We start from the raw sequence: 27,725 nt of genomic DNA on the forward strand, positions 1-27,725 counted from the left end.
ATCTCATTTCTGTCTCATTTTCTAGTTAGTAATTCACTTCTTTGGGTGGAGAGGCGAGTGGGGGAGGGGAGAGCCATGCTTTGCAATAATAAACTGCCAACGAAAGTGCAAAGCAAGCTGCATAAAGACCAAGCATGCATCTCAGCCTCCAAGGTTATACAGAATCCAATATGGCTGAAGCCCACCCCAGCTGCACACTAAATACCACCTCCTGATGCACCCCAGAGCTGAGCAGGGCTGAGCAGCCCAGACAACCTCCTTGACCCCGACTGGAGTGGTATTTTATGATACCCAAGCAACCTTCCTGGGAGAAGGAGAAACAGAAAAATGGACACACGCCCTTGCCCTAAAGCCAGTCTCGGCAGGCAGTAAGAATTCCCGGGAGTTCACACCTGAAACGCACTGTGGCTAAAACAAGCACAGCTTAAAAGTTAAACAATCATTTGTTTCAAGTTTATTTTAATCATTAGCTTTGGGACTTACAAGATGATTACTTTGTGGGTTAATTATTTTCTGTGCTTGGCTTTCCAAACCTAATTGCTCAACTTCATTATTGTACATAGCGATCCATAGCTGGTTCCTAAAATTACCTGTCCAAATATCTTCCCATTTGATTATCACTGAGAATTGGCTACTTTTCTCTCTGCCTTGGGACTTGGCATAAATGACTTGGTTGGAAGAAACTAGGAAGATTTTGGAGATTAAACGAGATATTTCTCAGGCACATGGTAGAATTCAATAGGCGATCTTATTAGGGTTTGAAAGAAGACTTGTAAGAGGCTTTGCCCCCATGAAGCCTGACTGACTTCAGGGCAGTGGTTCTCATACTGTAATACTCATGAAAAACACCTGGAGTATTGTTAATACACAAATTCTTGAACCCTGTCACCAGAGATTGACTCAGTAGGTCAGGGCCAGGGCCAGAAGCTTGCAGTGCTAAGAAAACCACAGGTGATGCCAAGGCTGCTGGGGCAAAAGGACCACGCTTCGGGAGCCACCGCTCTCAGCCAGTCTCCACGGGTGAGAGCACCTCACTTCTGACGTAAGGGTTGACTGTTTACTGTAACTTCAACTTTAATGTTCCTCTCAAAGAGCATTAGTTATCATCCTAATATAATTATCCCCTTCTCCAGTGGATCAGACCCACAATTACACCTCATGCCTGGGACACCGAGAGGGTGGCCACCACGGAGAAGGAAAGAGACATATGTTAGGAAATCAGGATATATCCTCAGCACTAGCACTAGGCCTGCCATATGTTAGGACTTGATCAATATTTTCTTAAATAACAACATGGGTTGTTATGATAGAGTTTCAAAGTTTCCATACTTCAGGAAAGAGATCTTAGGTCAAGAATATAGGTGCTCTGTGTTTTATTTATACTGAAATATATAATCTTCAATTATTTATTTTTTCAAATGTCATATATTTGTCTTTTAAAGTGGCATATGAATTTTTATGGCAGAGAGTAAACAGTGCTTTGAATTCTTCTAGGAAGTTGGAACCACAGGATAAATCATTGTAGAGAGGACAATCCTTTAAGGATTAAAAATGTCACTCTCTGCTCTAGGTTTATAAGTTTAGGATTTCTTCAAGTGGAAACACTGCATTTTCATTTTAAGAATCACCAAATTCTTCAAGCTCTACTACAAAGCCACAGTAATCAAGACAATTTGGTACTGGCACAAGAACAGACCCATAGACCAATGGAACAGACTAGAGAGCCCAGATATTAACCCAAGCATATATGGTTAATTAATATATGATAAAGGAGCCATGTAGATACAATGGGGAAATGACAGCTTCTTCAACAGCTGGTGTTGAAAAAACTGGACAGCTACATGTAGGAGAATGAAGCTGGACCATTGTCTAACCCCATATACAAAAGTAAACTCAAAATGGATCAAAGACCTGAATGTAAGTCACGAAACCATTAAACTCTTGGAAGAAAACATAGGCAAAACTCTCTTGAATATAAACATGAACAAGTTCTTCATGAACATATATCCATGGGCAAGGGAAACAAAAGCAAAAATGAACAAGTGGGACTGTATCAACTAAAAAGTTTCTATACAGCAAAGGACACCATCAGTAGAACAAAAAGGCATCCTACAGTATGGGAGAATATATTCATAGATGACATATCCAATAAGGGGTTGACATCCAAAATATATAAAGAACTCATGTGCCTCAGCAAACAAAAAGCAAATAATCCAATTAAAAAATGGGCAGAGGATCTGAATAGACACTTCTCCAAAGAAGAAATTCAGATGGTCAACAGGAACATGAAAAGATGCTCCACATCACTAATCATCAGAGAAATTCTAATTAAAATCACAATGCAATATCACCTCACACCAGTTAGGACGGCCAACATTCAAAAGACAAACAACAAATGTTGGCGAGGTTGTGGAGAAAGGGGAACCCTCCTACACTGCTGGTGGGAATGTAAATTAGTTTAACCATTGTGGAAAGCAGTATGGAGGTTCCTCAAAAACCTAAAAATAGAATACCATTTGACTCAGGAATTCCACTTCTAGGAATTTACCCCAAGAATGCAGGAGCCCAATTTCAAAAAGACATATGCACCCCTATGTTTATCGCAGCACTATTTACAATAGCCAAGAAATGGAAGAAACCTAAGTGTCCATCAGTAGATAAATGGATAAAGATGTGGTACATATACACAATGGAATATTATTCAGCCATAAGAAGGAAACAAATCCTACCATTTGCAACAACATGGATGGAGCTAGAGGGTATTATGCTCAGTGAAATAAGCCAGGTAGAGAAAGACCACTATCAAATGATTTTGCTCATGTGTGGAGTATAAGAACAAAGCAAAACCTGAAGGAACAAAACAGCAGCAGACTCACAGAACTCAAGAATGGACTAACAGTTACCCAAGGGAAAGGAACTGGGGAGGGTGGGTGAGAAGGGAGGGATAAGAAGAACAAGGGGCATTACGATTAGCACACATAATGTAAGGGGGGCACGGGGAAGGCAGTATAGCACAGAGAAGACAAGTAGTGACTATAGCATCTTACTATGCTGATGGACAGTGACTGTAATTGGGTATGTGGTGGGGGCTTGATAATGGGGGGAATCTAGTAAGTACAATGTTGCTCATGTGATTGTATATTAATGATATCAAAATAAAATAATAAATTTTAAAAAAAGAATCACCAACTTCACTTTTTACTGAACAAAATAAAAGTGTACATTTCTGCCTGGTGTTTAAAACTTGAAATTGTCATTAATTTTTTTTCATTTCCTGCTCCTGCTCCTAAAATCAGGGTCATTTTAACAAATGATCAGTCTTAACAGTAACAAAAATTTGAGCCAATATCATTTGATTTAAGATCATTCTGCCCACTTCAACCAGTTTGATTACCTGTGCTAAGTGAGCTATGCATTAGAAAATGACAACTGGGCAGAGAGAATGAGGGAGAGGGGAGGTGAACTGTGAATTACAGTGACCTGCTTTGTGAATTACCTAATCTACAGTGAATTTTTAAAAAGATAATGGCAGTGTTTTTCACCCCACTTTACAGTACTTCTTCAGTTCTGGGGTTTTTCTCCCCAGAATAAGGCCAAGGGCACCAAAGTGAGCAGCCTTTTCTTCAGCCCCGGAACTGCCTGGTGAGAAATAAAATTCCCTTAAAATATATCCAAATATTCAGAATCATAGAATTGTTAAAGCAGACGTTTGGGAGGGTGGGACTTGATGCCTTCTTTTGCTGGAGAAGTAGATCTCAAGATCATGCAACTAGTCAGGGACAGAGAGAGGACATGAGCCCAGGGCCTTAACCCTGACAGAAAGCTGATGACATCTATCACCTGCTGCTCTAACCTGCTTTGCCCTCCCAGGAAAGCTGTCACACTGCTTGAGTACACATCCCCTCCCACACTTCCCACCCTGCCATAGGCTACCTAGAGGGGAGAGTTAATACAGAGTGCTATCAACAACTTTCAATTCAACAAATATTTATTGAACACCTGCTATGTGCCTACTGCTGCACTGCGTTCTGACAGAATGAATGAGCGCAGCGTTTTATTACAAGGTGGCTACAACCAGGTAAGTCTATTTTTCATCACTTTACAATAGCTGCCTCCTCTGTAATACTTTGTAAACTGGAGTATGCCCCAGTGTGTCTGGAGCCACAGATTAAACTGGTTATTTCTGGTGTTTCCATGTTCCTTGATTATAATTACTCTATTTCCTTGATTTTAAGACAGATTTTTCTAACTCACGCTTGAAGCTTTGGAATCTGGATGGCTGCCTCTCAGCCTCAAAGTATGTATTTAAATTGGTGCTTGTCGTCTTTTTTTTTTTCCTTTGGATATAGATTGAGCTGCATCTTAGCTTGGTAGCTTAGAATTGAGGAAATAAAGGAATTTAAAATGCTATTTTTAATGTTAAATATTTCAGACTACTGCACAATATATCCGTTTTAGGTGTTTTTTTTTTTAAAGGTAAACAAATACAAGACTTCAAAAAAGTGTCTCCCATGTGGAGGGTGCTTTCAGACTCCCTCTAGAGTCCCCGAACTGTGACTTTTAGGTCCTCTGCCATTCGAATCACTTTAGGGGGAGCAGAGAAGCCCTAGCTGAGATGGCGCCGCGGTTTCAATGCCCGAACGAGGGCGGGAGACATCGAAGGACAAACGCAATGCTGAGCGTTCCTAAGAGCAAGCAGACACTTTTAGACGAACCCATTCGTTTTCGTTTTAGAAACATCCCTTCCAAGGGAAAGCTGCTCTACCATTGCCCGCGGCATTGCTGCAGTTTCCCGCGGGGCCCGCCCGGCAGGCCTCCGAGACCAGCACAGACTTTGGGCATCTCTCTCCTCCCTGTCCTGCCCAGTCGCCCGCCCAGCCCTGTGTTAGACAGTAATGCCCAGCAGCCCGTGCCTTTCTGGCCAAGCGGAGCCGTCGTCCTGGGGACCATTGTTTGTGGGGCCACACTGCTGTCCCGTTCGTTCGCTGCCCCTACAGGACACTTGTCAACAGCTGTGAAAGGCTTCCCGTCCGGGCCCATATGAAAGAAAGGCCCAGAAAGGCTTCTGGGAGCATCAGTTCAGAGGGCCCACGACCAGCCAAACAATACACAATTATTCAACAGCTCCAATTCATTTTCCTCTGCTCCTCCCCCACCGTTACCCTTGAGAGACAACTAATTTGCAGAAAAACAGCCCCTGCCAGCCAACTTCTCCCCGTCAATGTAGGATGACCCTGAACTCTTGTCTCTGTGGGTACTTCTTCTCATAGTAGAGGTACAGGAGTTCTGAAAGGCAGTCTTCTTTAAAAACCTTTCCCCAGCTCAGTCTGGGAGATGTTTTCTTTTCCTTTTATTCTTTGCTTCTCTCTTTAACACGTGTGCTGAAATCGGCACTTTCTCTTTTCAGTGCACTCCCTTCCTAGGATTGATGCAGGCAGCAATGGAGAAATGTGCACAATTTTTCCAGTCTCTGCACTCGCGGAACCCATGGGTGATGGATGAAATGTAACAGGCTCTACCTTACATATCACTATTTAAGCGAAGCGCTGTGCCAGCCAGTGATGCATGGTGTCATCCAAAGGTCCCTATGCAAGCAGGGCAGTGTGGCTGCCTCCACTGTTGTCTGAGTAAATAATGGGGCTAATGGCATTTGGTGCAAATGAGACTCCTATAAAACACATAGGGCTTGCTGATTTTCTTATTTTTCTTTGTCAAGAGCTTGCTTCACCAGTGTGGCCTGCCTTGGTTATCTGCAGGAGGAACGAAGGTCTCGGGGAGTTCAGGATTTTGTAACTAACATTGAATGCCAGAGAGAATGCACGCCAAGGTCGGGTTTAGAATAAAGAAAATTGATTTGAAGGTCAGGGTCACAATGTGAAAGGCCCTGAATGCTGCCAAAATATTTTCATTATCGCTGTTCTTGTTATGGAAAAGACCAGGCCCTGTGCAAGGAGGCTAAGAGGTGGGAGAGGGAGTCAGAGAAACCAGGGCACTCGGAGCTCCAGAGTTCCTGGCTTTGCATCCCCGAGTTGAATTTACCTGGTGTTTGCCCCCTTTGTGTAAGTACGTGAAAAGCCAAGCATTGATAATCACGCTTCCCCTGCCCGAACCGGACAGTTCTTAACCCTCTCTCTTAGTCTCTCTCCCTCTCCTGGTGCAGAGGAGGTAGAGACAGATTCTTCCAGTTGTATTTGCGGGAGTAAGTTATTTCATGCATTGCCGTGATTCTGCTTGTCGCCATGCCTACAACATAACGTGCAGCGCAGGGCTGTATATTTGAACAAAATCCTGTTATTACAGGAGCTCTGGCCCAATTCTGTTGCTATATTCTGAAGTAGAAAAGACTCCAGTGACATGAAATTAGCAACATATCGTGCTAGTGTGTTAATTGTGTGAGAGTTTTTGACAAGAGACTCTCTTAGCACAACACATAATTTATTTTTTATTTAAATTTGGTAGTGATTTTATATTGTGCTTAAAGAGAGGCACCATGGCTTAAAACTCTTGGGATTTACTCTATGTTCAGGAAAAGAAAAAGAAAATCTGCCTAATGCAGTGGTGCAGAAGGGATTATGTAATTTTTTTACTTAGCAGGGAAGCTGCTAGCGTTGATTTCTAATTTGTTATGAGAGATCGGCATTCCCAGGCTGGGGCTTGGGACGTCCTTGACCCCAGTGCATTACCCAAATGCAGTTGTATCTGACCAGTAGCAGATTACCTGCTTTGATAAGAAGCAAATGCATATGAAAAATAGAAAAGCAGAATCTCCCAGGCCAGAGTGGCTGCTTTTCTCTAATAGATACAAAGACCAAAAGGAACATTGTATAACCATGGCTGTCCCCATAAACGTGTGAATGGGTGAGCAATTTCCAGAGAGGGAAAAGGTGGGCAAACAAGCCTACAGATATGTCCCACAGAATAGGATGGACTCCTGCCCTTATCTTAGGGGCAAGAGGCAGCTCTGAAAGATGAAAAAGTTACCAATTACTGAATACTTTCCATTTACCAGCTATTGTGCTGGCTGGCATTTGTCATTTCATTATCCTGGCCATACACTAGATAGGCAACTCTCTGCTCCCTGTTCCTCTCTGCTCCTGGCCTCCTGCCTGTCTCCTCTCCCCATACTTTTCTCCTTGCCCACCACCCACCACTGAGCTCTCGTCTGAGAAGCTCTGAGCCACCCTGGCTGGCTGCAAGCTCCTCTCTCTCTTTTACTGTGTGGCTCATGCTAGCAGTTCAAAGCAGGACAGATAAGGACTCCTCTTCCTGGTACCATCACTTCTCCAGCCAAGCCATCCCAGGAATTAGATTCCTGATGTAGAGCATAAAGATGCAGAATAGGACTCCAATCCCAGCTCACCGTCTTGGTGCCCTTGGGTGGCTGATTTACCCCCTGGGGCTGGGTTTCTGTATCGTAAGAGACAGCCATATTTCAGCCAGGATTAATCAAGGTGATGGATGAAGAGCTCTCAGCCCCAGGGCTGGGCTGTGGCCCCACTAAGTCCCTTTGCTTCCTGACCCCACAGTCATGCAGCCACATCTATTGAACTCACAGTGGGACCCACGCACCATGCCAAGCTGGGCATGAAGAGAGATGCCTCCAGAAGTACTATCGAGTAATACCACCCCTCATTAATCCTCCCATAACCTGCAAGGGCCTGTATGACTATCCTACAAATAGGAAATCAAAGGCCTAGACGGGGGAAACTACACAATGAAGAACAGAGGAAGGATTTCACCTTAAATTATCTGTTTCCAAAGACTTTTCTTTTAACTCAGTTAATGCAGGTTCTCTGGGGAGCATTCAAAACATTGATACCAAGATCCCTACCCCAGACCAACTGAACGGAGGTGGAGTTGAGCATCTGTCACCTTTAAAAGTTACACAAGGAATCTAATCTAATGCTCTGTGACTATGTCTGTGTGCTCCACTGTCTGTCTTAATTATGCTCCACTGCCTACCTTACATACCATTGCCCATGTCTGCAAACCAGGGCTTCTTAACTAACAGAGGAATTCCAAATACTGGTTGCTCAGTAATAATCCGATGAGTGCTTACCATTTATGAAAAATCTACCCTAGTACAGGCTCTTTATGTTAGATTTCAATCTTATGGCAACCATGTAGGAATGAAATTTAGTTAATATTCTTTGTTCTCAGCACTTATAACAAATAACTTGATATGTGGTATATAAAAAGCCCTTCATAAATAGTATTATAAATATCATCATCATCATCTCCTGAACCCCCACAGAAGCCTGCAGATCTGTCTACAAAATACCCTGGATATCTGTCCACTTCTCATCATCCTGCTGCTACCTGTTAGCCTGAATGCCCATTACCTTTCACCTGAACAGTGATGATAAGCTTCTAGCAACTCCTTGCATCCAATCGCACCCTCCTCCAATCCATTTGCTACAAAACAGCCAGCATGATCTTTTAAAAACACAAATATCTAACCATTCCTGTCTGTGAAATGTTGATAACTGTCAGGCTACAGTGTAAGCTTTGGTAGGTTGAGCCCTCTATTAAAGTACCTGGTGGAGGGGCAGATGGGTGTTCAATTTTCTTCCTGTTCTGTTTGCCAAGCCCTGGACTGCAGAGTGCATTGGCCCCTAAGACAGGGTGCTTTTTGGTGATTCATGTGCCCAGTGTGTGTGTGTGTGTGTGTGTGTGTGTGTGTGTAGCTTGGCTTAAGGAAAGACACGTGTGCTTTTTTAAATTCACACAAAGGTTTTATAGTAATAGCAACTGCCCTGAATTACCTACTTCCCTGACTTATTAATTATGTAAATGTGAAAATTTATATAAAATGGAAGTTGTTATGGTTGTTGAAATTTGAACCCAGGCTATCAGTCTCTAAAGTGCCTATCCTAACCCCTGTTGTTTTCCCTGCAAGATAGAGCAGTGATGCTTGCTGGGGGATTCTTCAGATAGGAAATGCTCTGGGCAGGCCAACTGGGAGGAACTTCACAGAGGTGGACGGTCGTCCCTCCTTTCAGGGCCCAAAGTAGGCTAACCAAACCACCTTGTTCCCTTGCCTGTCTTGCCTAGTCAAGACCTCAAGTCCTTCGACCTTCAAAAAACTAATTCTAAAACTTTTGATGAGAGTATTTTTCTTAGGAGAAAGGGATTTTGGTAACAAGGGAAATGGCTCTGCTTAACATCTGACCTCTGTTTCATGTAGATTCGTTCTAGGCTACCTACTTGATAGGTAAGGTAGAGATAAAGAAAATGAGATTTCAATGTGATAATCTATCACCATCTTCTCTTATCAGATCAGTGCCTTTCTGGCCCTTGGATTGAATATATGGTACAGAATTTTAGAACCAGAAGATCCCTTAGAAAAAAATCTACTCCAATGGTTGGCATCCAAGAGCCCCTTTAAGGATGGGGGTCTTCATATGAACTTTAAATATTTTTGAGCTTATATGTGTGCTAAGTTGGCACAGACTCACTAAAGCAATTTATTTTTTAGTCTTTGACTAGAGATTTAGTTACTTAGTATGTTAAAACTTTGAGCATCTCATGCTCAGTTCTGGCTAGGAGTATGTCTTTAAGTGATAAAAATGCAATGAAATCACTATGACCCAAAATTACACTTGGCATCCATGACAGAGTCTTAATTTCCAGACCAGGGTTTAGTTCCACCATAATATCCTGTCATTTTCTTGACATTTAGGTCAATGATGGATTTTGTTTGATATTTAGTTTCAAATCACCCAGCTTGAGTTTCAATAAATTTTTTTTCAGATTTCATTTTAAAGAAAATTTAAATGACTATAAATTTAAAGCTATAAATTTAAAATCAGATCATTTACCACCAATAGAAATAAATACTGTGGAAACAAAGCATTGTGATTGGATTCCCGCTGCTACAGCTGCCTGCCTGGGCTCTCACAAGGAGGTTTTTTTCATTCTTTGTTAAGGAAGGGGGGTAGGGAAATTAGGCAATGTTGGAGAGGTGTTAAAGGAAAACTGGCTCCAAACTGTGGCTTTCTCTAGACTTATTCTGAATATGGACAGGCAACAAAAAAGGGAATCCTCTTCTCACAAAAATTATCTCATGTTCCCACTGACTTCAACTCACGGGAGAAATACCACACTGCAGAGGTTGTAAAGAGCTCAGAAATGGCACCTCTGAGCCTTCCTCTCTCTTCCCCTTTCCAGTTGGACCAAGGACTTGCCCCTTTTTCCTCTTGGATGGACCGTCTCTACTTCTCCTTCTTCTCCAGGCCTCATTGATCCTTCTATCCCCTTTGCTCCTCACTCCCAGGGCCCTGCCTCTGCTCTACTAGGTCTCAAGCCATGGGGTTCCCAGCTGGATGGCAAGGGGACTTTAGATCTTGGAGACAGAAAAAGGGAGAGTTTGAGGCAGTGAGGTGGGGGTGCTGGTACTGGTGGTGGACAGAACCCACTATTCTTAACCAGGTCTGATATTTTTGCTCAATATCCAGGCTTGTTTGGTCCTTTAGTTCTCTTTCCCACTTCCATCCTGCTATGGAAGTGCAGCTGAACCTAAATGCTAATTCGGACCTCCTGATAAAGCCCTGTAGCCCCATCCTCCTCACTCCCTCTTCCCTGTCTCCCTGCTCCTCCGTACCAGCAGGATGCTCCAGTCTTGGCCTGTACAGCCTTTACTGTGTCCTGCCTTCCTAAGGCATTGATGAACTGCAATTCTATTTTGTCACTCAGTGACATAGGCTAGGAAGATTGTTTAATTTCTCAACATGGTATATCCTGTTCACCACCCCACTTCAGTGGATTTTGGAAATTTAATCATCTGAAGCCAAACAGAATGTGGTTATAGGTACCAGCTTTCTTGTGAGTTGAATTTTCTCAGTTAGTTCCTCCTTCTCTGAGTCCCTTGTGCTTGTTTATGCTGTGAAGTCCTTATTATCTAAAACTCCTTTATCCAGAAACTGTTATATGAAATGAGCTTGTGTTACTGGATGTGTTTTATTTACTTCAAAAGTTGTCTAGCTCAGCTGAACCCCTGCTCATCTGATTTAATTCAGGGCTTGCATAGATCCCTCAAATCATCAGGGCCTTGGGGATCCCTACTCCATTCTCTTATTGTTTAACCTCTGCTGCAGAACAACTCGAAATTCAGTCTTATTTTTTATGATGATAACACATGCCATATTTTCTGAATCCTACAGTTGTTCTGCTATTTATGTTCCTGCCTACTTTTTAAAACCCACATTAAAAAAATAAGAATCGGGCTATTTAAATCACCATTGGTATTCTGAGGCAGAATAGCCAAAGGGAAAGCATGCTGTCTTGAATTGAGGGGCTTGTGTTCTTGGCTTGGTTCTATAGTTGACTGTGTAACTTAAATCAAGTCCCCTAAGCCCCATGTTTTTCTATTTCTCAATCAGCCAGTTGGGGATAATAGTATCCAGGCTTCCTTGTTATCTGATGTTGTGTAGATAATAAAGAGTATAGCCATAGAAAAGTTTAGAAGGGAATATCTTTTTTATAATTAATCTTGAGAGAGAGTCATTCACAATTACTTAATAATTAATCTAGAGAAAGAGACTTAATAATTATTTTTATAGTATCTCATATTTGGCATAGAATAAGATTGAGAGGAGATAACAGAAAACTGCTTTCTCTGGACAATATAGAATGCTGACTCCTAGTGAATGAGCACCCTCATTCTGCTTGAACACTTCCCACAATGTAAAGGTCATCATTTCTTTTAAAATTTTCCATGATGGAACTCTTAGGTTAGATATTTCTTTCTTGCATAAATCAAAAAACAACCTTTTGGGAAATTTTCACCTGTTATCCCTACTGCAATTCAGTTTACCAACCATTTACCAAGCACCTACTAGATGCAAAGTCCTGTGTCAATCATATAGGGTTACAAAGATTAGTTCAGCTTGGTATCTACACTCAAGATCTTTGAAATGTTCTACAAATGACAGGTCAAATGTAGTATTAGATATTTTAAAGACAGAGACTCCACTACTGGCTAATATGGAATAAGAGGGACTGGACTTACCCTCCTCCCTGGAACAACCAAAACAATGAACAAAAACTTGCAATGACAGTTTTTAAGACACTGGGTATCAAGCAACTCCCAAAAACAATGACTCCCAAGAGATGGGAAACAAACAACTGCCCATATTAAAGAAGCCCTGCAAAAGCTTACTGCCTTGAGAGAGTTCTTAGGCCTCCATGCAGGGACAGGGAATCTAGGCACAGGAGTTCAGCGGACTCCCTGTGAAAATATGGGATGATTCCTGACGACCCAGTCAGCTAGAGTTTTCAGGACAGACTACTGAAGAGGAGAGAGCTGCACAGAGAAGACTACCAGACACCTACAGAGGGTCCTGCTTGAGTATTCAGTAGAGTACTGTTCAAGTAATACCTGTAAGAAAGCTACCCAATGAGGAAGTTACCACCCCAAAAAACTAGAGGGAGCAGGACCATGAATAATACCTGTTTCCACCAGCCGACTGAAAAGCCTCACAATTCATGGGGCACTGGGTAGGTACTCACAAGATTCTTATCTCAGTAATAAAAAATAATTCAACCTAGAATAAACACAGTTCTGGTTCCACCTAACAAATCTTATAAACAAGACCAAAAAGGAGCAAACTGTTTACAAGCAATTTAACTGCATCCCACAACAAAGCTCAGGAATATTTATAGAAACACAAAATAGCCAGCACCAGCAAAGTAAAACCCAGAAAGTATGGCATCCAGTAAGAAATGACCAGCTATGCAAGAAGCAGGAAAATATGACCAATAATGAGAAGTAACAACTAATCAAAACCAACCCACAACTGACACAGATGTTAGAATAAACAGGGATATTAAAATAATTATTAAATTGTATTACAGGTGGTCAACTAGTGAATTACAAAGATGAAAAATATTTAAAAGACCCAAATTGGACTCGTACAATTTGAAAACTACAATCTTTTTTCTAAGGATCAGTGAACCTCCATTTTTATTTTCATTTTTTTTTCTCTCTGTGTTTAGTTGGAAACAGTGTCTACTGCTATTTCTTAAAGTTCTTAAAGATATTTTATCCACAATATCCAATCTCTTATTAAATCCATTCTGTGGAATTTTGAGTGTCTACAAGGAAATAAGGTCAGGCAATGGAAAAAGAATTGAAGCCCAAGCAAGTGAAGCATAAAGAAAACTAAATCAAGGAATGGCATAAACAAATTGTTCAAACCAACAGGTAAAGAGAAAATCTCAAAAGCAGTCATAGGAAAAAGGCATGTTATGTGCAGAGGAACAATAACAACAAAAGAATGGCAGTAGTTTCTCATCAGAAATAAAGCAGTCAGATAACAGTGAGCAATAGCTTTAAAGATGAAAAACTGTCAACCTAGAATTCTATACCCAGTGAAAATACTATTCAGAAATGAAAACAAAATACTTTTTAGAAATACAAAAGAAGAAAGAATTTGTCACCAGCAGATCCAAGCTACAACTAATATTAAAGAAAGTCCTTCAGGAAGAATGAAAAATGATACCAGACAGAACTCTGGATCCACACAAAGGAATATAGAGCCCTGGAAATGGTTGTAACATAGGTTAAGTATTTAAGAGTTTTAAAAATTAGTTAAATCTCTCTGAAAGATAATTGTTTAAACAAAAAATTAATGTAAAGTAAGGTTTATTATATACATAAAGGAAATGTATTACAAAAATAGCACAAAGCCTTGGAGGGAAGAAATAGATGAATCCTATTTTAAGGTTCATAAGCTATATGTTAAGTACAGTATAACAAAACAAAGAGTTTTAGTTAAGAAGACAATAAAGTTTTTCAAATGGTATCATAAAAATACTCAGCCTAAATAAAGACAGGAATAGACGAAATTGGACAAATGACAGATGGCAAAAAAAAAACAGATCTTATCATCTACTCTGGACTCAAAAGAAAAATACTATATCCCCCTTTCCAGGGTAAAACAGGCTCCCGTTATGTTGAAATGCTGCTAAGGTCTCATCTGAAGCAGGTGCTTTAGAAGATGATGCTTGTCTTCCTCAAGATTTGACCTTGCCCTCCTCTCATTACCAATAGCTGTAATCAGGTCTTAGCACAGCCTGATCCAGGAAATGTAATGCCTGATCCTGTATACCAGAAGACTTGCAAGACATGAGAAGTAGAAACTGGAAGAAACCAGAAAACACGCATGGAAGTACATCTTAAGTACAAATGAGGCCTGAATATAAAGGCAGATGGGAAGAATCCATTGACACAGGAGCATTCTTCCTTGACTCAGGATTTAACATCCTGGCAAAAACATCAGGATCCAGTCATAACGCACTGCTGGCGTGCCTCTTTGAAGCTTGGATAAGACAATGGATTACAGTAAGTAAGGTAGAGTTGCTAGAATGACATTGGCAGACTACTGAGGAAAGGCCAAGGAGGGGGGATGGAAATGTTAAATGTATTTATTAGTGAGATCAGAGAACTCTCCATCTGTCTATATTCCCTAGAAAGTCCCAGAGTTACGTTCCTTTGACTAAAGCAGTAAGAAATGCACCGGCATCTTTTGAGAAACTCCAGTGATGGCTGTCCTCTATAAGCTGGGTTGATAGGGGGAATGCTGCCATAGGTCTGGGCTCTTTAGCATCAGTCAACATATGATTCTGGAATGTCAGAGGCCAGTTGGCAATTCTTAAGTGATAGTAGAAGGTATATGATTACTATATGGGTAAAAAGGTTGGAATATGCTTTGCCCCTCAGGCATCTGTGGCAGTGGCTAAAAACCAGAGTGTTCCCAATGATGAGACAGATATCCCAGCCAACTAAGGTGGTGCTTGACATAAAATTGGAGAAAAAAAGTTGATTGCTGGCACAAGTACACCTTCAAGTAGATCCTATAGGTCCATCGACCCAACTTGCGGTTATTTCCCCACTCCCCAAGTGCATAATTTGGATGGATAAACAAAGTGGATGGCAGAATCCTCACACTAGTTCCATGCCCTGCAGAGTAAAGTCTGGAGTAGGAAGGGGCAAGTGGAAACCTCTTAAATTATCCCTCTGCAATCCCACCAGTCAAGAGAGGACACCCAAGTCAACACTGCATCCTGAAAGAGAATGGGTGCCGCCATCAAAGACAAAGTGTGTAAGGATGATTGTCTCCATCACATTCCTCTATAAATCACCTGTATGCCTCTTGAAAAAATACTGTCAGATCATGGTGGATGAGAGTGGACTACCATAAACTTAACCAAGTGTCAACCCAATCTCAGTTGCTGAGCTAGACATGATATCTTTATTAAAACAGTTCAACACAGCCTCTGGCACTCTGTATGTTGTTACTGATCTCACGAATATGTACTTTTGAACCCCTCATCAATAAACAGGATAAAAAGCAAGTCTCATTTAACTGAAGAGGACATCAGTACACATTTAAAGTCTTGCTTAAAGCTATGATAAGCCTCTTGTGCAATGTCACAAAATAGTCTTAAGGGACCTTAAGTCTTGGTATTCCATAGGCATGCTGGAACACTGTATTAAGGACATCATGCAAATTTAACCTGGTAAACAGAAATACCAAGTTGTATGTCAGAGAAGTGAAACTCTCTGGTGCATATTCCCTAACCTGCAACATTAGTGACATTTTTAGGAGTCCAGTGATCTGGGTGTGCTGGTACAACATCTTTGAGGTAAAAGGCAAGATGTTCGATCTTGTACCTTATCCCAGTTATCTATTGCTCCATAACAAACCAACCCAAAACTTGGTGGGTGGGTCAGGAATTTGGACAGGACACATCAGTAATATCTTCTCTTTTTGATTTTTGTCAGCATTCCAAAATTGGGGCTCCATGACAGAATTAAGTCCTAATGCCCTAAGGCATTCAATTGTATGTAATGAACTAATTTCTCTCCTGTGTATCTAGAATGGTACTAGTTATGTACCATACTTGGGAAAACTGAAAAAATAGTCACTCAACCCATTTCCTGCCTTCTGTGGTTCAGATGAGGAAGCAGGTTGAAAAAGGCTGCCTGTAGTCTTAGATGGGGAAACTCAAATGGCTGGGGGTGACTCAGACTGGCTGAAATCTTGCAGAGTCATCTTCACCTGTATTTTCAGTGCTGGGCTGGGTAACTTGAAGGTAAGGCTCAGTGAAGACAATGTGTTGGAGCATCAACAGACGGCTTGGGCTTCCCTCACCATGTGGCTTGGACTTCTTCACAACATGCTTCAGGATAGCTGGAAGAGAAAATGTCCTAATGAATGAGGGAGAAGCTACATGACCTTTCATGACCCAGCCTCCCAAGTCACATAGTATATCTTCTGCCCTCTTTTATTAGTAAAAACCCTAGCTAGATGCCAGAAGAGGGGACTTGGACCCCATCTCTTGATGGTAGGAGTGTCAAAGAATTTGGAGGTATTTTCAAACCACTAAAAATGTTTAAAATTAGAGACAGCATATGCTACTTTGGGAATACTGCTCTGCCCCATTTATTGGGTGACTTGGAAGGCTGTGACTTTTAAGTATCTGCAGCAGATCCCATGGTAGCATAAGTGGCCCTGTCACTCAGGCCGTATGACCAACAGATCTAGTGGTGCTATTTATTATAAATGAAGATGTGTATGTGTTATCTCTGTCAAGCCCAGTCATAAAGAGAGTTAGTTGTATCACAGGTCCTAGATTTCTAGAGCCAGACCTCCCTTCTGCAGCCGAAAACTATAAACCATTTGAAAAACAGTTCCGACCCCTGGTAGAGATGAATCTTCTGACTATGGAACATCAAGTGACCATGTGGCCAGAACTACACATTGTGAGCTGGGTGGCACAACAGTAATGCATCATACAGTGGAAGCAGTTTATGGGATTGGACAAGGGCACAGTAAGTTCTGCCTCGGATTCCTGTCTTATCTACCTCTCTTCCTCAGTTCATACCTAAGACCTTACACTCCCCTAAAAACAACCAATGAGAAAAAGATGGACCAAGTTTATACATAGGTTTTCTTGACAAGTTGGTGCTAAAAAATACTGGACCATGACCAGACTACAGCCCCACGTAGGGTGTCCCTGAAGGATAGAGAAGATCACTCCTCCCAGTGAGCAGAGAGGTGAACAATGTGCTTACTAATTCACTTTGTAGGGAGGGAGAAGTGGTCTGAGTTAAGAGTGTATTTGAACCCATGGGCAGTGGAGAATGGCTTGGTGGTTGGGTCAGAAGCTGTAGAGGAACAAACCTGAAATCTGGAGACAAGGAGATAACAAAGTGTGGAGAAAACCATGTAGATGGCCCTGTGCTACTGCGCACATAGCACCGGGATCTCGGTCTCACTTCCAGGCCCACCAGAGTACCTCCTCTGCCACTGTGGCAGAGAACCACTGGGTGCATGGGATATCCTGGGGATGCTGACCAGCTGCCCCAGGACTTGCATGATGGACAGAGGGTCTGCATGGCCCCAACAGCATGACTGCCGTCTCGCCAAGACCAGTCTAGCAACTGTTGTACTGAACGTGTGCCTGTCACCAGAGACAGGGACACAGAACCAACACTCTATAGGGCACACATCCCTTAAGGAGACCAGCCAATCACTCAGTGTTAGGTTTTCCCATCAGATGCCCTCTATCCCAGAGGACGCAGTGACTCAGCCTTGCCAGAAACAGACATGGGTTTGCTTTCCTTGACCCAGTGCCTCTGCTGTCACCACCATCAACTTAACCATCCTGGCAGGTGAACACACCTGGATGTTTGAGGTTCACACCCCAGGGGCAACACTGACCAATTGGTGTCAGGAGCCAGGAAATGATCCTCTTTCACTCCATGAGGGGAAAGTCCTCAAAGGTGCAAGCAGGATGGAGCCCCATTTGATCACATGAGGGACCAGCTCAATAAAGCACCTTGGATGGGCTTTCCCTCCTTCTTGTTTGACATCTCATAGCCTCCCATTCCTGGTGCCTATGTTTCCCAAATAAACCATCTGCATCACCCTCCTTTCTTAGGCTCTGCTTCCTGAGAGAACCCAGGCTAACATTCTTCCAGACCTACTCACAAAACATGCTTTTTCTGTGATGTGAGACAGCCATGTGTTGTAATTCAAGCAATCTCTATTCACCAGGCACCAAGGTGTTTCTTTGTTTGCTTGCTTATTTTTAGGTAAGAGAGTTTAGAGAACACAAAAAATCAGGTTCCTGCTTAGGTGTTGTAGGTTCTATTTGTGGACACAATGCCAATCCCACTGGTCTTCGGGTGGGCTGTGCAGGTGGTGCCCTGCCCACAGGGCTTGGTTGAGGAGTCGGTGGGGCTTTACGCACCAAGCAGAGTCCTGCCCAGAGGAAGAGATGTCTGCTCCTAATTCCCAAAGGGGGCTGTTGGCCCACTAAGCCATGTGCCTGAGAGGCACTTCCACCCAAGGGGGGTCACATTTTCTTTTCACCAGATAATCATCCTATGGGCCAAGAAAGGGCAGCACCCACTCCCCTCCTACCCATTCTATTCTGCTCTTGATGCTCCGACATTTGGTTCAGTTAAGAGCATTTTCTTGGCTAATTAGAAACTCAGAAAACAGCTCAGCACATATTTTAAAGTTCTTGAGTCCAGAACAAGTAAGAAAAACATATATTTGAAGTTGGAAGATAATTTAGAAATTATCTAAACCTAGGCCAACCCCTCCATTTGACAGATGAGGAGAAGTCCAGAACTGCTCCAGGGCCCTGCTAGGCAGTTGTCTGTGACCCTGTTGAGCTTCAGGAAAAGAACTGCTGTGATTGACTAAAGACCCCTTTCCTGAAAACAACTTTATGAAGATAAACAAAGTAAGACAATGAAGCATCAATGACATTGTGCAAACTTAAATTACATACTTCTTAGTTGCTCATGACGTTTTTGGATGACGGTCTGTTTTAGTGCACACTAGGTAATCTCTTTTGACTTTGGTTACTAGGCATTTGTAAAACTGAGGATGTGTTATTGCATTCATATTATTTTCTATGTCCATTGAACACCAGGCCAAAAACAAAAAAGAATAAAAGAAAAAGAGGTTTGTGGAATGGCCATTTGATTGTTGTGTTTTCACATGCCATGGACATTACACTGGGGCCTTCTGACTCACTGGTGGCACAGCTTTGAACATGTTTTGTTGAAGGTAGTAACTGATCATATTTCACTGTAAAATGAAAGATGAGACTGATGAAAAACCTAGCTGTAAAGTTGCTGCCTAAGAGGAAGCCAAGAAAGCTTTGCAGGTAAGCTAGCTTCCAAGAAATGAACTAAAGAGCAGATGGGGTCATGCTGGCTTACAGAGTTCACGCATTCCAGTCTGAGCTCTGTCAGTTACCTCAACGTTGTGTTTGGCCTTTCCTCAGTACCTTGCCCTGTGACTGTTCCGGGCCCTTCTCAGGTTAGCAGATAGACTGACGATGCCAGTGTTGGCCACCCTACCTGCAGGGAGGGAGTTGGCGCCATCCTCTCCTTCAGCCCAGAGCAGGCAGCCGAGGTGGAGCACCTATTTGACATGCTCTCCATGGTGCACGTGCTGGAAACTGAAGACCCACCTGGCTGACCTGGGCTCCCAAATTTTCACAGCTCTGCTTTCCATTCTGTCTGATCTCAAGGAATATGAGACTAAGGGGCAGCTATTTACCTGCCCTTATCCACCAGCTGCCTGCTGCGGGGATCTAACCTACCTTCAGGACCCCAGAGGAAGTGAGAGTAAAAGGATGGATGGGATTTCTGCAGATCGTCACCTGCACAATGTCATGTTGGGTGTTCCAAAATGGGAGGATCTTGTTCTGCATCTCAGGCAGGCAGAGCAAGTGGATCCACTTTAACCCTGAGGAGGTGATCTGACTCCCTCTACTTCAAAGTAGCAGGAAGGGGAAGGGTGGGCCTTTTGTATCATACTGGAACCCCATGCCTGGGTAGAGGCCATCTCTGCTGCTTATCAGTTCTGTGACCCTCAGTTGCCTAATGTGAGAACCAGGGAAGATAACAACAAACATTTATTGACTGCCTGCTATGTGCCAAGCCCAGTTCTGAATGCTTTACTCATGTTTATTCATTTACTCCTCATAATGATCCCATGAGGTAGACACTGCCATTGTCCACATTTTAAGGGTGAGAAAACTGTGAACACTGCTGGGAAATGGAAGAGGCAGCACTCAAATGCTTGTGGTCTGGCTCCATTGTGCATGCCCTTAGCTGCTCAGCAGAGCGGTGAACACCACGACTGCCCTCACAGAGTGGCTGAGAGACCTAAATGCCTAAATGAGGTGACCACATTGGCGCTTAGGGCACACGGTGCCAGCCACCCAGTAAATGCTCATAAACGTGCACTGCCACTTCTACTCTTGGTCTGCTCTTACGTGGGGCTAGTGATGAGGACCCTGAAATGAAAGGGGCTTTGGAGTAGAGATGGGGCAGCAGGAAACAGCTAGGGAAATTTGGGGTGATGGGTCTTCCATTCCCTCACAGTCCCCTTTCCCATCAGGCAGCAGGATGATAACCGTATTCAGGATGGCACAATTTTATCTCTGTATAGCTTTCCACAAAGATTTCCTGCACTCACTTTGGGCCACGGTGCGATCTGTGATTCCATCCCTGGGCTACTGAGGCTCTGAGCACAGGCAGGAAAACCAGATCTCACTGTGTATTGCCCCAGCAGGTTTCCTTTCTATTCAGTTTCCTGACTAAGAGACACCCCTTTTCTCAGGGGGCCTGACAGTGGGGCTCCACTCCCTTTGTTTGCTGCACATCCACCCTCCTCAGATCCATTTCCTGCCTTTCTCAGCTCTGTTCTGTGCACTGGGAGGCTGTGTGGGCTGTGGAGCCCAGCTCTCTCAGGGGACTTCTGGCTGGGCTTGGTCAGCAGGAGACAGCAGCAGGAAATAAGAAGGTAAGAGGAGAAGGGTCAGAGCATCTCTCCCCTGCTTCACTGTCTGCCCTGGGCTGCGGCTGCAGCAGCTTCTACCAAAGGGCCCCTCCTCCACGGCGCCAGCCCTGAGCTCTGGCATTTCTTCCTCTTGTCTCCTCACCATGGGGGCGCCTGTGCTTCCCACTGTTCCTGGTGTCTGGGTGCCCGTCACCCTTGTTTGCTCCCTTCCGCGTTTCACAGCTGTAACTGTGCCTTAATTCATACTCCGCATTTCCACCACCTGGTTGGATTGGATGGTTCCACCCCACCAGGCCTGGGAATGACGCCTCCCCATGTGAGGACTGCTTTACCCATGAGGCCCAGGGTGCAGCAGTACCTCTGTTTCATGAATTTTTACTGTAAAAGTTAATCTGATTGAAAATGTTGAGTAGTACATTGTTAATGTCAACTAACATTAAAATGGGTAGTAATAGATGATCATGAGAAAGAAAACAAGTATCACACATATTCTCAGCACACAAAGATAGGCTCTCTTTCACCAGACATATTTTTTCTTATCACAAAGGGCTCATCTTACATTATTTACTGGCTTAAATATATTATGAATGATTTTCTTTACCACTAATGCTTCAATACTAATGAATACTATTGATGCATACCAAATATGCTTCAATACTAATGGCTTCACTCCTAATATCTCTAAGTCCAAGTTCCCAATGGCTGTCTCGTAGTCCACTTAGGTCAGTACCATAGTTTTGTCAGTCCTTTAGTAACGCACTTGTAGGTAGGTTCCAATTGTTTCTTATTATAAACACTGCTGCAATAAACATTCTCATACAATATAAAATACTTAACAAATACAACGTAATAAACTATCTTCCTGAAGCAAAAGCCACATGTATGCTGCCACAGGGTCACCAGCCTCTCAAGAAATAATTGTACTGCCTTCCTGCCTCCCTTCCTCCCATGGAGGCCGGAAGGTTCAACTGAGAAATGTATGCATAAGCTCTTCATAAACTGTGATGGGTACCAGGTGGTTATTCTAGAATGATCTTAGTCTTTCACAACAATCCTGCAAAGCAAGCATGGTGGATATATCCTCGAGGTACATTGTACTGACAATTTTGCCAGACATAAAGAACTGAAGGCTTACTCTTAGGCTTTTATATATTTATTTGCCTTTAGCACAACAAAGAATTGTGTGTAAGAAAAGCAGCCTTCCTGTGTAAGAGTGAACTACCAGCTGGCCGTACATTCGATCTGTTCTGGTGCACATTAACTCACTGTGTTCCTTCCAGAGGACCACTGCAAACAATTGAAGGAATGTGAGTTGTCTAAAAGGTCCCTGGGGCTCCAAAGTCCCTATTGCCAATACTGGTTACCCCAACTTCCATAGCTGATTAGTCATAATGACTACTTTCCAGTCCTTTCCTGACAGTGTCTGCTAAAAAGCACTTTAGATAACACTACTTGATTAAAAAAATTGAACAGTAGATAAGTTTTTTTTTTTTTTATGGGAACTCAGGTCAAGTATAGAACCTACATTAACATCTCACATAAAAACCACCCCATCACTCAGAAGAAGGCACTCTATTTTGGATGAATTCTTGATTTACCTTCTGTGGATCTAAACTCTTAGGTATTCCCTGATTTGGCTAAGACAATACTATTAAAATGTCAAATACAGTTTCCTGGAACAAGAGTCTTACATAGTTTTCAGTTCTTAATGAAAGGAGCTGGATAAGTTTATAAAATCTGACTTGAGTCATGCTTAATGCTGTTTGCTAAGTAGTGTGAAAGAAAGGTTTCTATGAATTAAATTGGTTAAGTTCCACCAATTTAAGTGATGTCCCAGGGCATGATAATCTATCTGATTGCTTGTTTTCTATTATAGTTTGGTTTCTCTGCAAAATTCAATAAAGGGAACATAACCCTTTATTGAGAAGAGTTTGCCAAGAAGAGTTTTTACTTCAAATCTCCATGAATTAAGAAAGGCACAAAGCCTTCCTTCAGACTCTTCTCTCCTACTTGATCATTTTTATCTCTTCTGGGAAGAACAGAAGTGGGGGCAGGGCATGGTGTTTATGTGCCAGATATCACTCACCTCAACAGCACAAGAGGCCCCCAGCTTGTTTTCTGTGTGAGTCAAGGAAGCACCTGCCTCCTGGTCAGACAACCTGATCCAGGGGTCTTGGCAAGGAAAGGTATGCATGCCTCACACAGATACTGAAATTGCTTTTGTTTCCTTCCTTCCTAATTTTATCTCTGTAGATATTGCACTGTTTAGCTTATTCATTTCCATTACCACTACTACTGCCCCATTTTTTTTTACAGTTGTGTAATCAACCAAAGAAAATGAGTAAGAAAAACAATTATGATAGTGAGAAAAAAAAAAAGATTCAAAACTGCCATATGTGAGACCCATGGGAGTCCCTGATTAATTTTCATTTTCATCATTTAGTTCTGAGCCTGGCCTGATTCTGTAAATGTGTGAATAAGGATGGTCATGGACTTGATCTCCTTGCAGCTTTAGAAAAAAATGAACCAGCCCAAGTTGTGTCTTACCATGACAGGTTCCTGAAAGGCAAGGACTGTGACTCCATGTGAAGTGATCTCAATGTCATGGCAGCACACCTCTGTCACACAGCAGTTCCCAAAGTGGAGATTCTGAGAAGTTTTAGAGAGAAGTCAGCTAATATTGAAAGCATCATGTTGTTTGTAGACAAAATTGTCCATTTGTTTGCTGGGGTTTCCCTTGTCTCTTCTTGGATCCATATTCTGAAATTTTGGATTCTTAAAATATGATTCTGAAGATACTAGAGATTAGTTACAAGGGGTAGGACACTCAAGGTATCTAGGTGGGAAGAAAACAAGCATCAGCATTGATAATTGTTCAAAAAGTACTTGTGAATATCCAAACGTGGGGTGGCCCCTGTGTGCTGGGAATGGTTAGGAAAGGCTCCATATGGAAGCAGGTGCTGAGCTGAGCCTTGAGCAGGTGGGAAGCCAGGATGGGGCTGAGCAAGGTGGGCACGAGACACGGCCTTTGTGGAGTACAGGTTAACAGAGGTGAGAAGGTAAGTTCGATAGGTATGCTGGAAAACGGTGAGTTTGACTAGAAAGAGTTTTCATGAGAGGGTGATGGCATCTAATGGCAGTTGTCATTAGGAACCATTTAGTTCATTGAAAGCCTAGGAGATCCAGACTTGATCTGCAGGCAACAGAAGGTCACTGAACATTTTTAGGCAGAGAAGTGGCATGGAGAAGGATAACCTTAAAGATGATTAATGTGACACTAATGACCAAAATGAGTGCCACGAGGCTCCCACATGGCCCTGCTATGAGACTGTGATGCCTAGAAGGAGAAGGTGGCTGTGGCAGTGGAGAAAGTGGGGGTGAAAGATCAATGCTGGCAAAGAAGACGGAACTCCGGGAGCTGCCCAGGGTTCTCTCAGGGAATACCTTATGAGAAAGCCTTTCCTCTTTCTTTAAAATTCCCCCATTCCATTCCTTTATTTTGCTGATGGCATTCTAAACAACTATGCTGTGCTAAAACATCAAGGGCAGATTATGACTTAAAAGAGGAGCAAGATAACAAAATTGCACAGAGATGAGATATATTCAGCAGTGGGTACATGATAAGAAACAACTTCGCATAGAATTCCTTCAGAATTCTAGTTAAATAGTTCTCAACAGTAAGAAACAAACAAAAAAAATTGGATAGGGTTAGGGGGAGTTACACAAGCAGCCATTTATTCCAAATTTTTTTTCAAGTTGTGGCATTTGGGTGTGGGTAATTGCTATGACACCAAGAGACAGCACATTGGCCTGACTTACATGTCATTTTCTGCTGTCCAGATTACCTTGATTACTCAAGGTCATTGCTCTCCCCACATCTGGACTTCAGGAATGAGTCACTTGAGAGGTGCCTCCAAACAGAAGTTTCTGTTCTCTTCTGTTACTCTAATGTGTCCTCTCTGCTTGGGTCGCCTCTTAAACACATCAGGGAGGCAAACAAGAGTATCTGAAGCAGTCATGCAAATTCCCACAGGCAGAGGGTCTGAAGGAAATTGGGCCTGGACAAAATGACCTCAGGCATCTGCCAACGAGAAGAACCTTACTTCTAAGAATGTTCTGTAGCCTTCCACGTCGCCCTCCATGACAGGCGTCAGTGGTGTGACAATTAGGTGTGGTGGGTGGGCATTTCTGTGGGCTGGCAGCCTATTTTAACTTGCAACTGTGGGAGTGAGCTTTAACTTGGTGCTAAAATTAGGGGAATCCAGAAACTCCTGTGGTTATTTCAATCAGTTCCCACTTATTGAGCAGCAGCAGCATGGTTAAGTAATAACATGGTAACCTTGCCAAGACATAAATGAAATGCTGAGTGTTGCCCAGTTGGATCTGAAATTGCTTCAATGATCTAAGTGGTGAGCCAAGCCAATAAAAGGGCTGCCAGTCCCTCTGGGGGCGGGGGACCCAGGAGCATGGAAGAGAACCCCCAGAGCAGCTCCTCTGATGCTCAGGGAAATTGGAGGGAACAGGAACCAACTGGCCCAGCAATCCAAATTTCCCTAAAGAAATGCCAAGAGTCTCAGTGGTCAGGAAGCCTCGGTTTGATCTCCCCTCTTAGAGATGACGCCCTGGCTCTGCTAGAGCAGCCCACCGCCAGAGCCAGGGCTTCCGACAAGACCTTGGCCCCAGTGCTCGAGCTTATAGTAATGAATACAATAATGATCTAGATAAGCAGCTTCTTAGGGCCACCCTGCAGAACATTGTTCTGGCTGGCTGTACTTTGCAAGGAGGATTTTTCTCTAGCTGTGTGGCTCCAGTTCAAAACAGGCAGCCAAGATATGGAGAAGAGGAAGGAGAGCAGAACCAGAGGACTTGAAGGAAGGGTCTATCAAGGATGCTTAAAGCATCCTAACCATCCCCACTGGGTGGTGGTTAGAGTCGGGGAGATGAGGAGGGAGTCCCGAGAGGGGAGGGTCACTGATAGCCACAGGCTGAGCACCCTGATGGCAGATTATGCAAGGCTTTTCATTTTGCCTTCGCCCACCTTCCAACTGTGCTGGCTGTGGTCCTGTGGATGGCTCAGCTGATCTGAGTGCAAGTCCAGCCCACACTCCAAGGGCAGGGGTTACCCGAGGGCAGGAACACCAGGAGGCAGGACCACCGGCCGCCACCCCAGAAGCCTGCCCACTACACACACCGTCATCCTTTAGCCCATCCGAGAACTGGAAGGAGCAAGAGGGAAGAAAGAGAAAGGAAAGCAGCCTATTGTGCTACATTTCTTGCAGTGGCTGTCAACCTTGCCTGTACTTCAGAATTATCCAGGGAGCTTTAAAAAATATGGTAACTGGGACCTTACCCCAGATATTCTAATTTAACTGGTCACAGGCAGGGCCTACACCTCAGAATTTTTAAATCCCCCATGTGATTCCCATGAGCACAGGATTGGCAAACACTGATTTTAGTCTTTCCAGCAAAAGGTTAAGTAAGGACAGGAGTGAGCTTTGAGTAACAGAAAGCTTGGGCATAAACTCAGAAGTTCCAAGTGGAAAGGCCCATTACAGGTTACCAGACCAGTGCCCTTCATCCCTTACCTGGAGGTTGACTCCCCTCCACACCAACCCCAGCAAGGAGGGCTGCCTTGGCCTCTGGAGACCCTTCTGCCCCGTAACCACCCGAGCCCAGACAGCTCACAGTGGCACACTGCTGACTGCTGGCAAGTCACCTCGTGTTGAATTGATTTCAATGATCTTTTCTAGTCTTGTTTCTATCCTTTGAGTCTTATAGAAGAGCACAAAGAAAATTCCACATAAAATTGTTAAAAAAGAGAAAAAAGAAAAAAATCCAAGCATGAGAACTATTACTGGATTGACAGTTTGGTCCTGTTATACTTTCACACAACGAGGAAGCCTGCTCAGGACAGAGTGGCAGGTCTTGGCAGTTCTGAGGCTTGTCTCTCCTTTCTCTGCCCCCAGAAATCTACCTGCCCCACATCCCATGTGCTGTACACCATGGCATCTTTCATAGTCTGACAGTCCAAGGGGTTAAGAGCTTAATGTGTTACTTTGCCTTTTGTTTAACAATTACCTTCAATGCTTTATCCTGAAATTGGGGCTCTACAGAAAAGTCAGTAGCTTTTGTTTCATTAATTAATTAATGTTTTCATTCAACAAATCTTTATTAATAGCCTATTCCGTGCCAGGCAGTGCTACATTCCAGGAGATAGAACAGTGGGGGCAAAGGCAGCCACTGTTCTCCCTTCATGGAAGCCTTTACTAAATAATTACACAAACACATGTCAAATCACAACTGTGATCAGTGGCGTGCACGGGAGAACATCTCTAGGGAAGGGAGGCGTCAGCTGAGGCGGCAGGGTGAGGAGGGGTTAGCCACGGGAAGGGGGGAGGCTCAGGAGTGTGGTCCAGGCAGAGGAGGAAGCTCGGGCAAAGGTCCCGAGGCAGGAGGAAATGTAGGGTAGGAGGAACTGAAGGAAGGGCTGTGGCTGAGGCCCAGAGTGAGGGGCAGGGGGATGAGGAGGAGGTAGACGCCGTGTTAAGGTGTGTTATCATCCTCACAAGAACAATAGGAAGCCATCAGAATGTGTTTTCTAGCCAAGGGCAAATGTAAAGATGTCAGTAAGAACCTCCAAAGTACTTACCCTCCTACCCCAAATCTTACCACTTACTCTGCATTTGGGTTTTAGAACATGGAAAGCTCCTCTTAAAAGCTGCAAAATCCTTTTTAAATATCTAAAGTCATCTCTCAATTATTCATTGATTCATTCTACAACCACTCCTGGGCACGTATTATGCCCTGGGCACTGCCTCTTGGCAACAGCCCATAGAGAGCTTACACAGAGGTGATAGGGACAGACAGGGAACAACAGCCAAGCTGCCA

The 27,725-nt window shown here is 43.3% G+C and overlaps 1 long non-coding RNA gene across 1 annotated transcript in view; it reads right to left on the reverse strand.

The window, feature by feature from the left end:
• The window catches only part of LOC118913730 (uncharacterized), a 77,469-nt gene that overhangs the window by 34,743 nt on the left and 15,001 nt on the right, over positions 1-27,725 (reverse strand). The window contains exons 2-3 of the long non-coding RNA XR_005025311.2: positions 23,385-23,486; positions 16,065-16,196 (exon numbers count right to left, since the gene is read on the reverse strand). This is a non-coding gene — a long non-coding RNA (uncharacterized LOC118913730). The remainder of the gene's footprint in view (positions 1-16,064; positions 16,197-23,384; positions 23,487-27,725) is intronic.

The sequence above is a fragment of the Manis pentadactyla genome, chromosome 2, assembly GCF_030020395.1.
Source record: "Manis pentadactyla isolate mManPen7 chromosome 2, mManPen7.hap1, whole genome shotgun sequence".
Lineage (NCBI taxonomy): Eukaryota > Metazoa > Chordata > Mammalia > Pholidota > Manidae > Manis > Manis pentadactyla.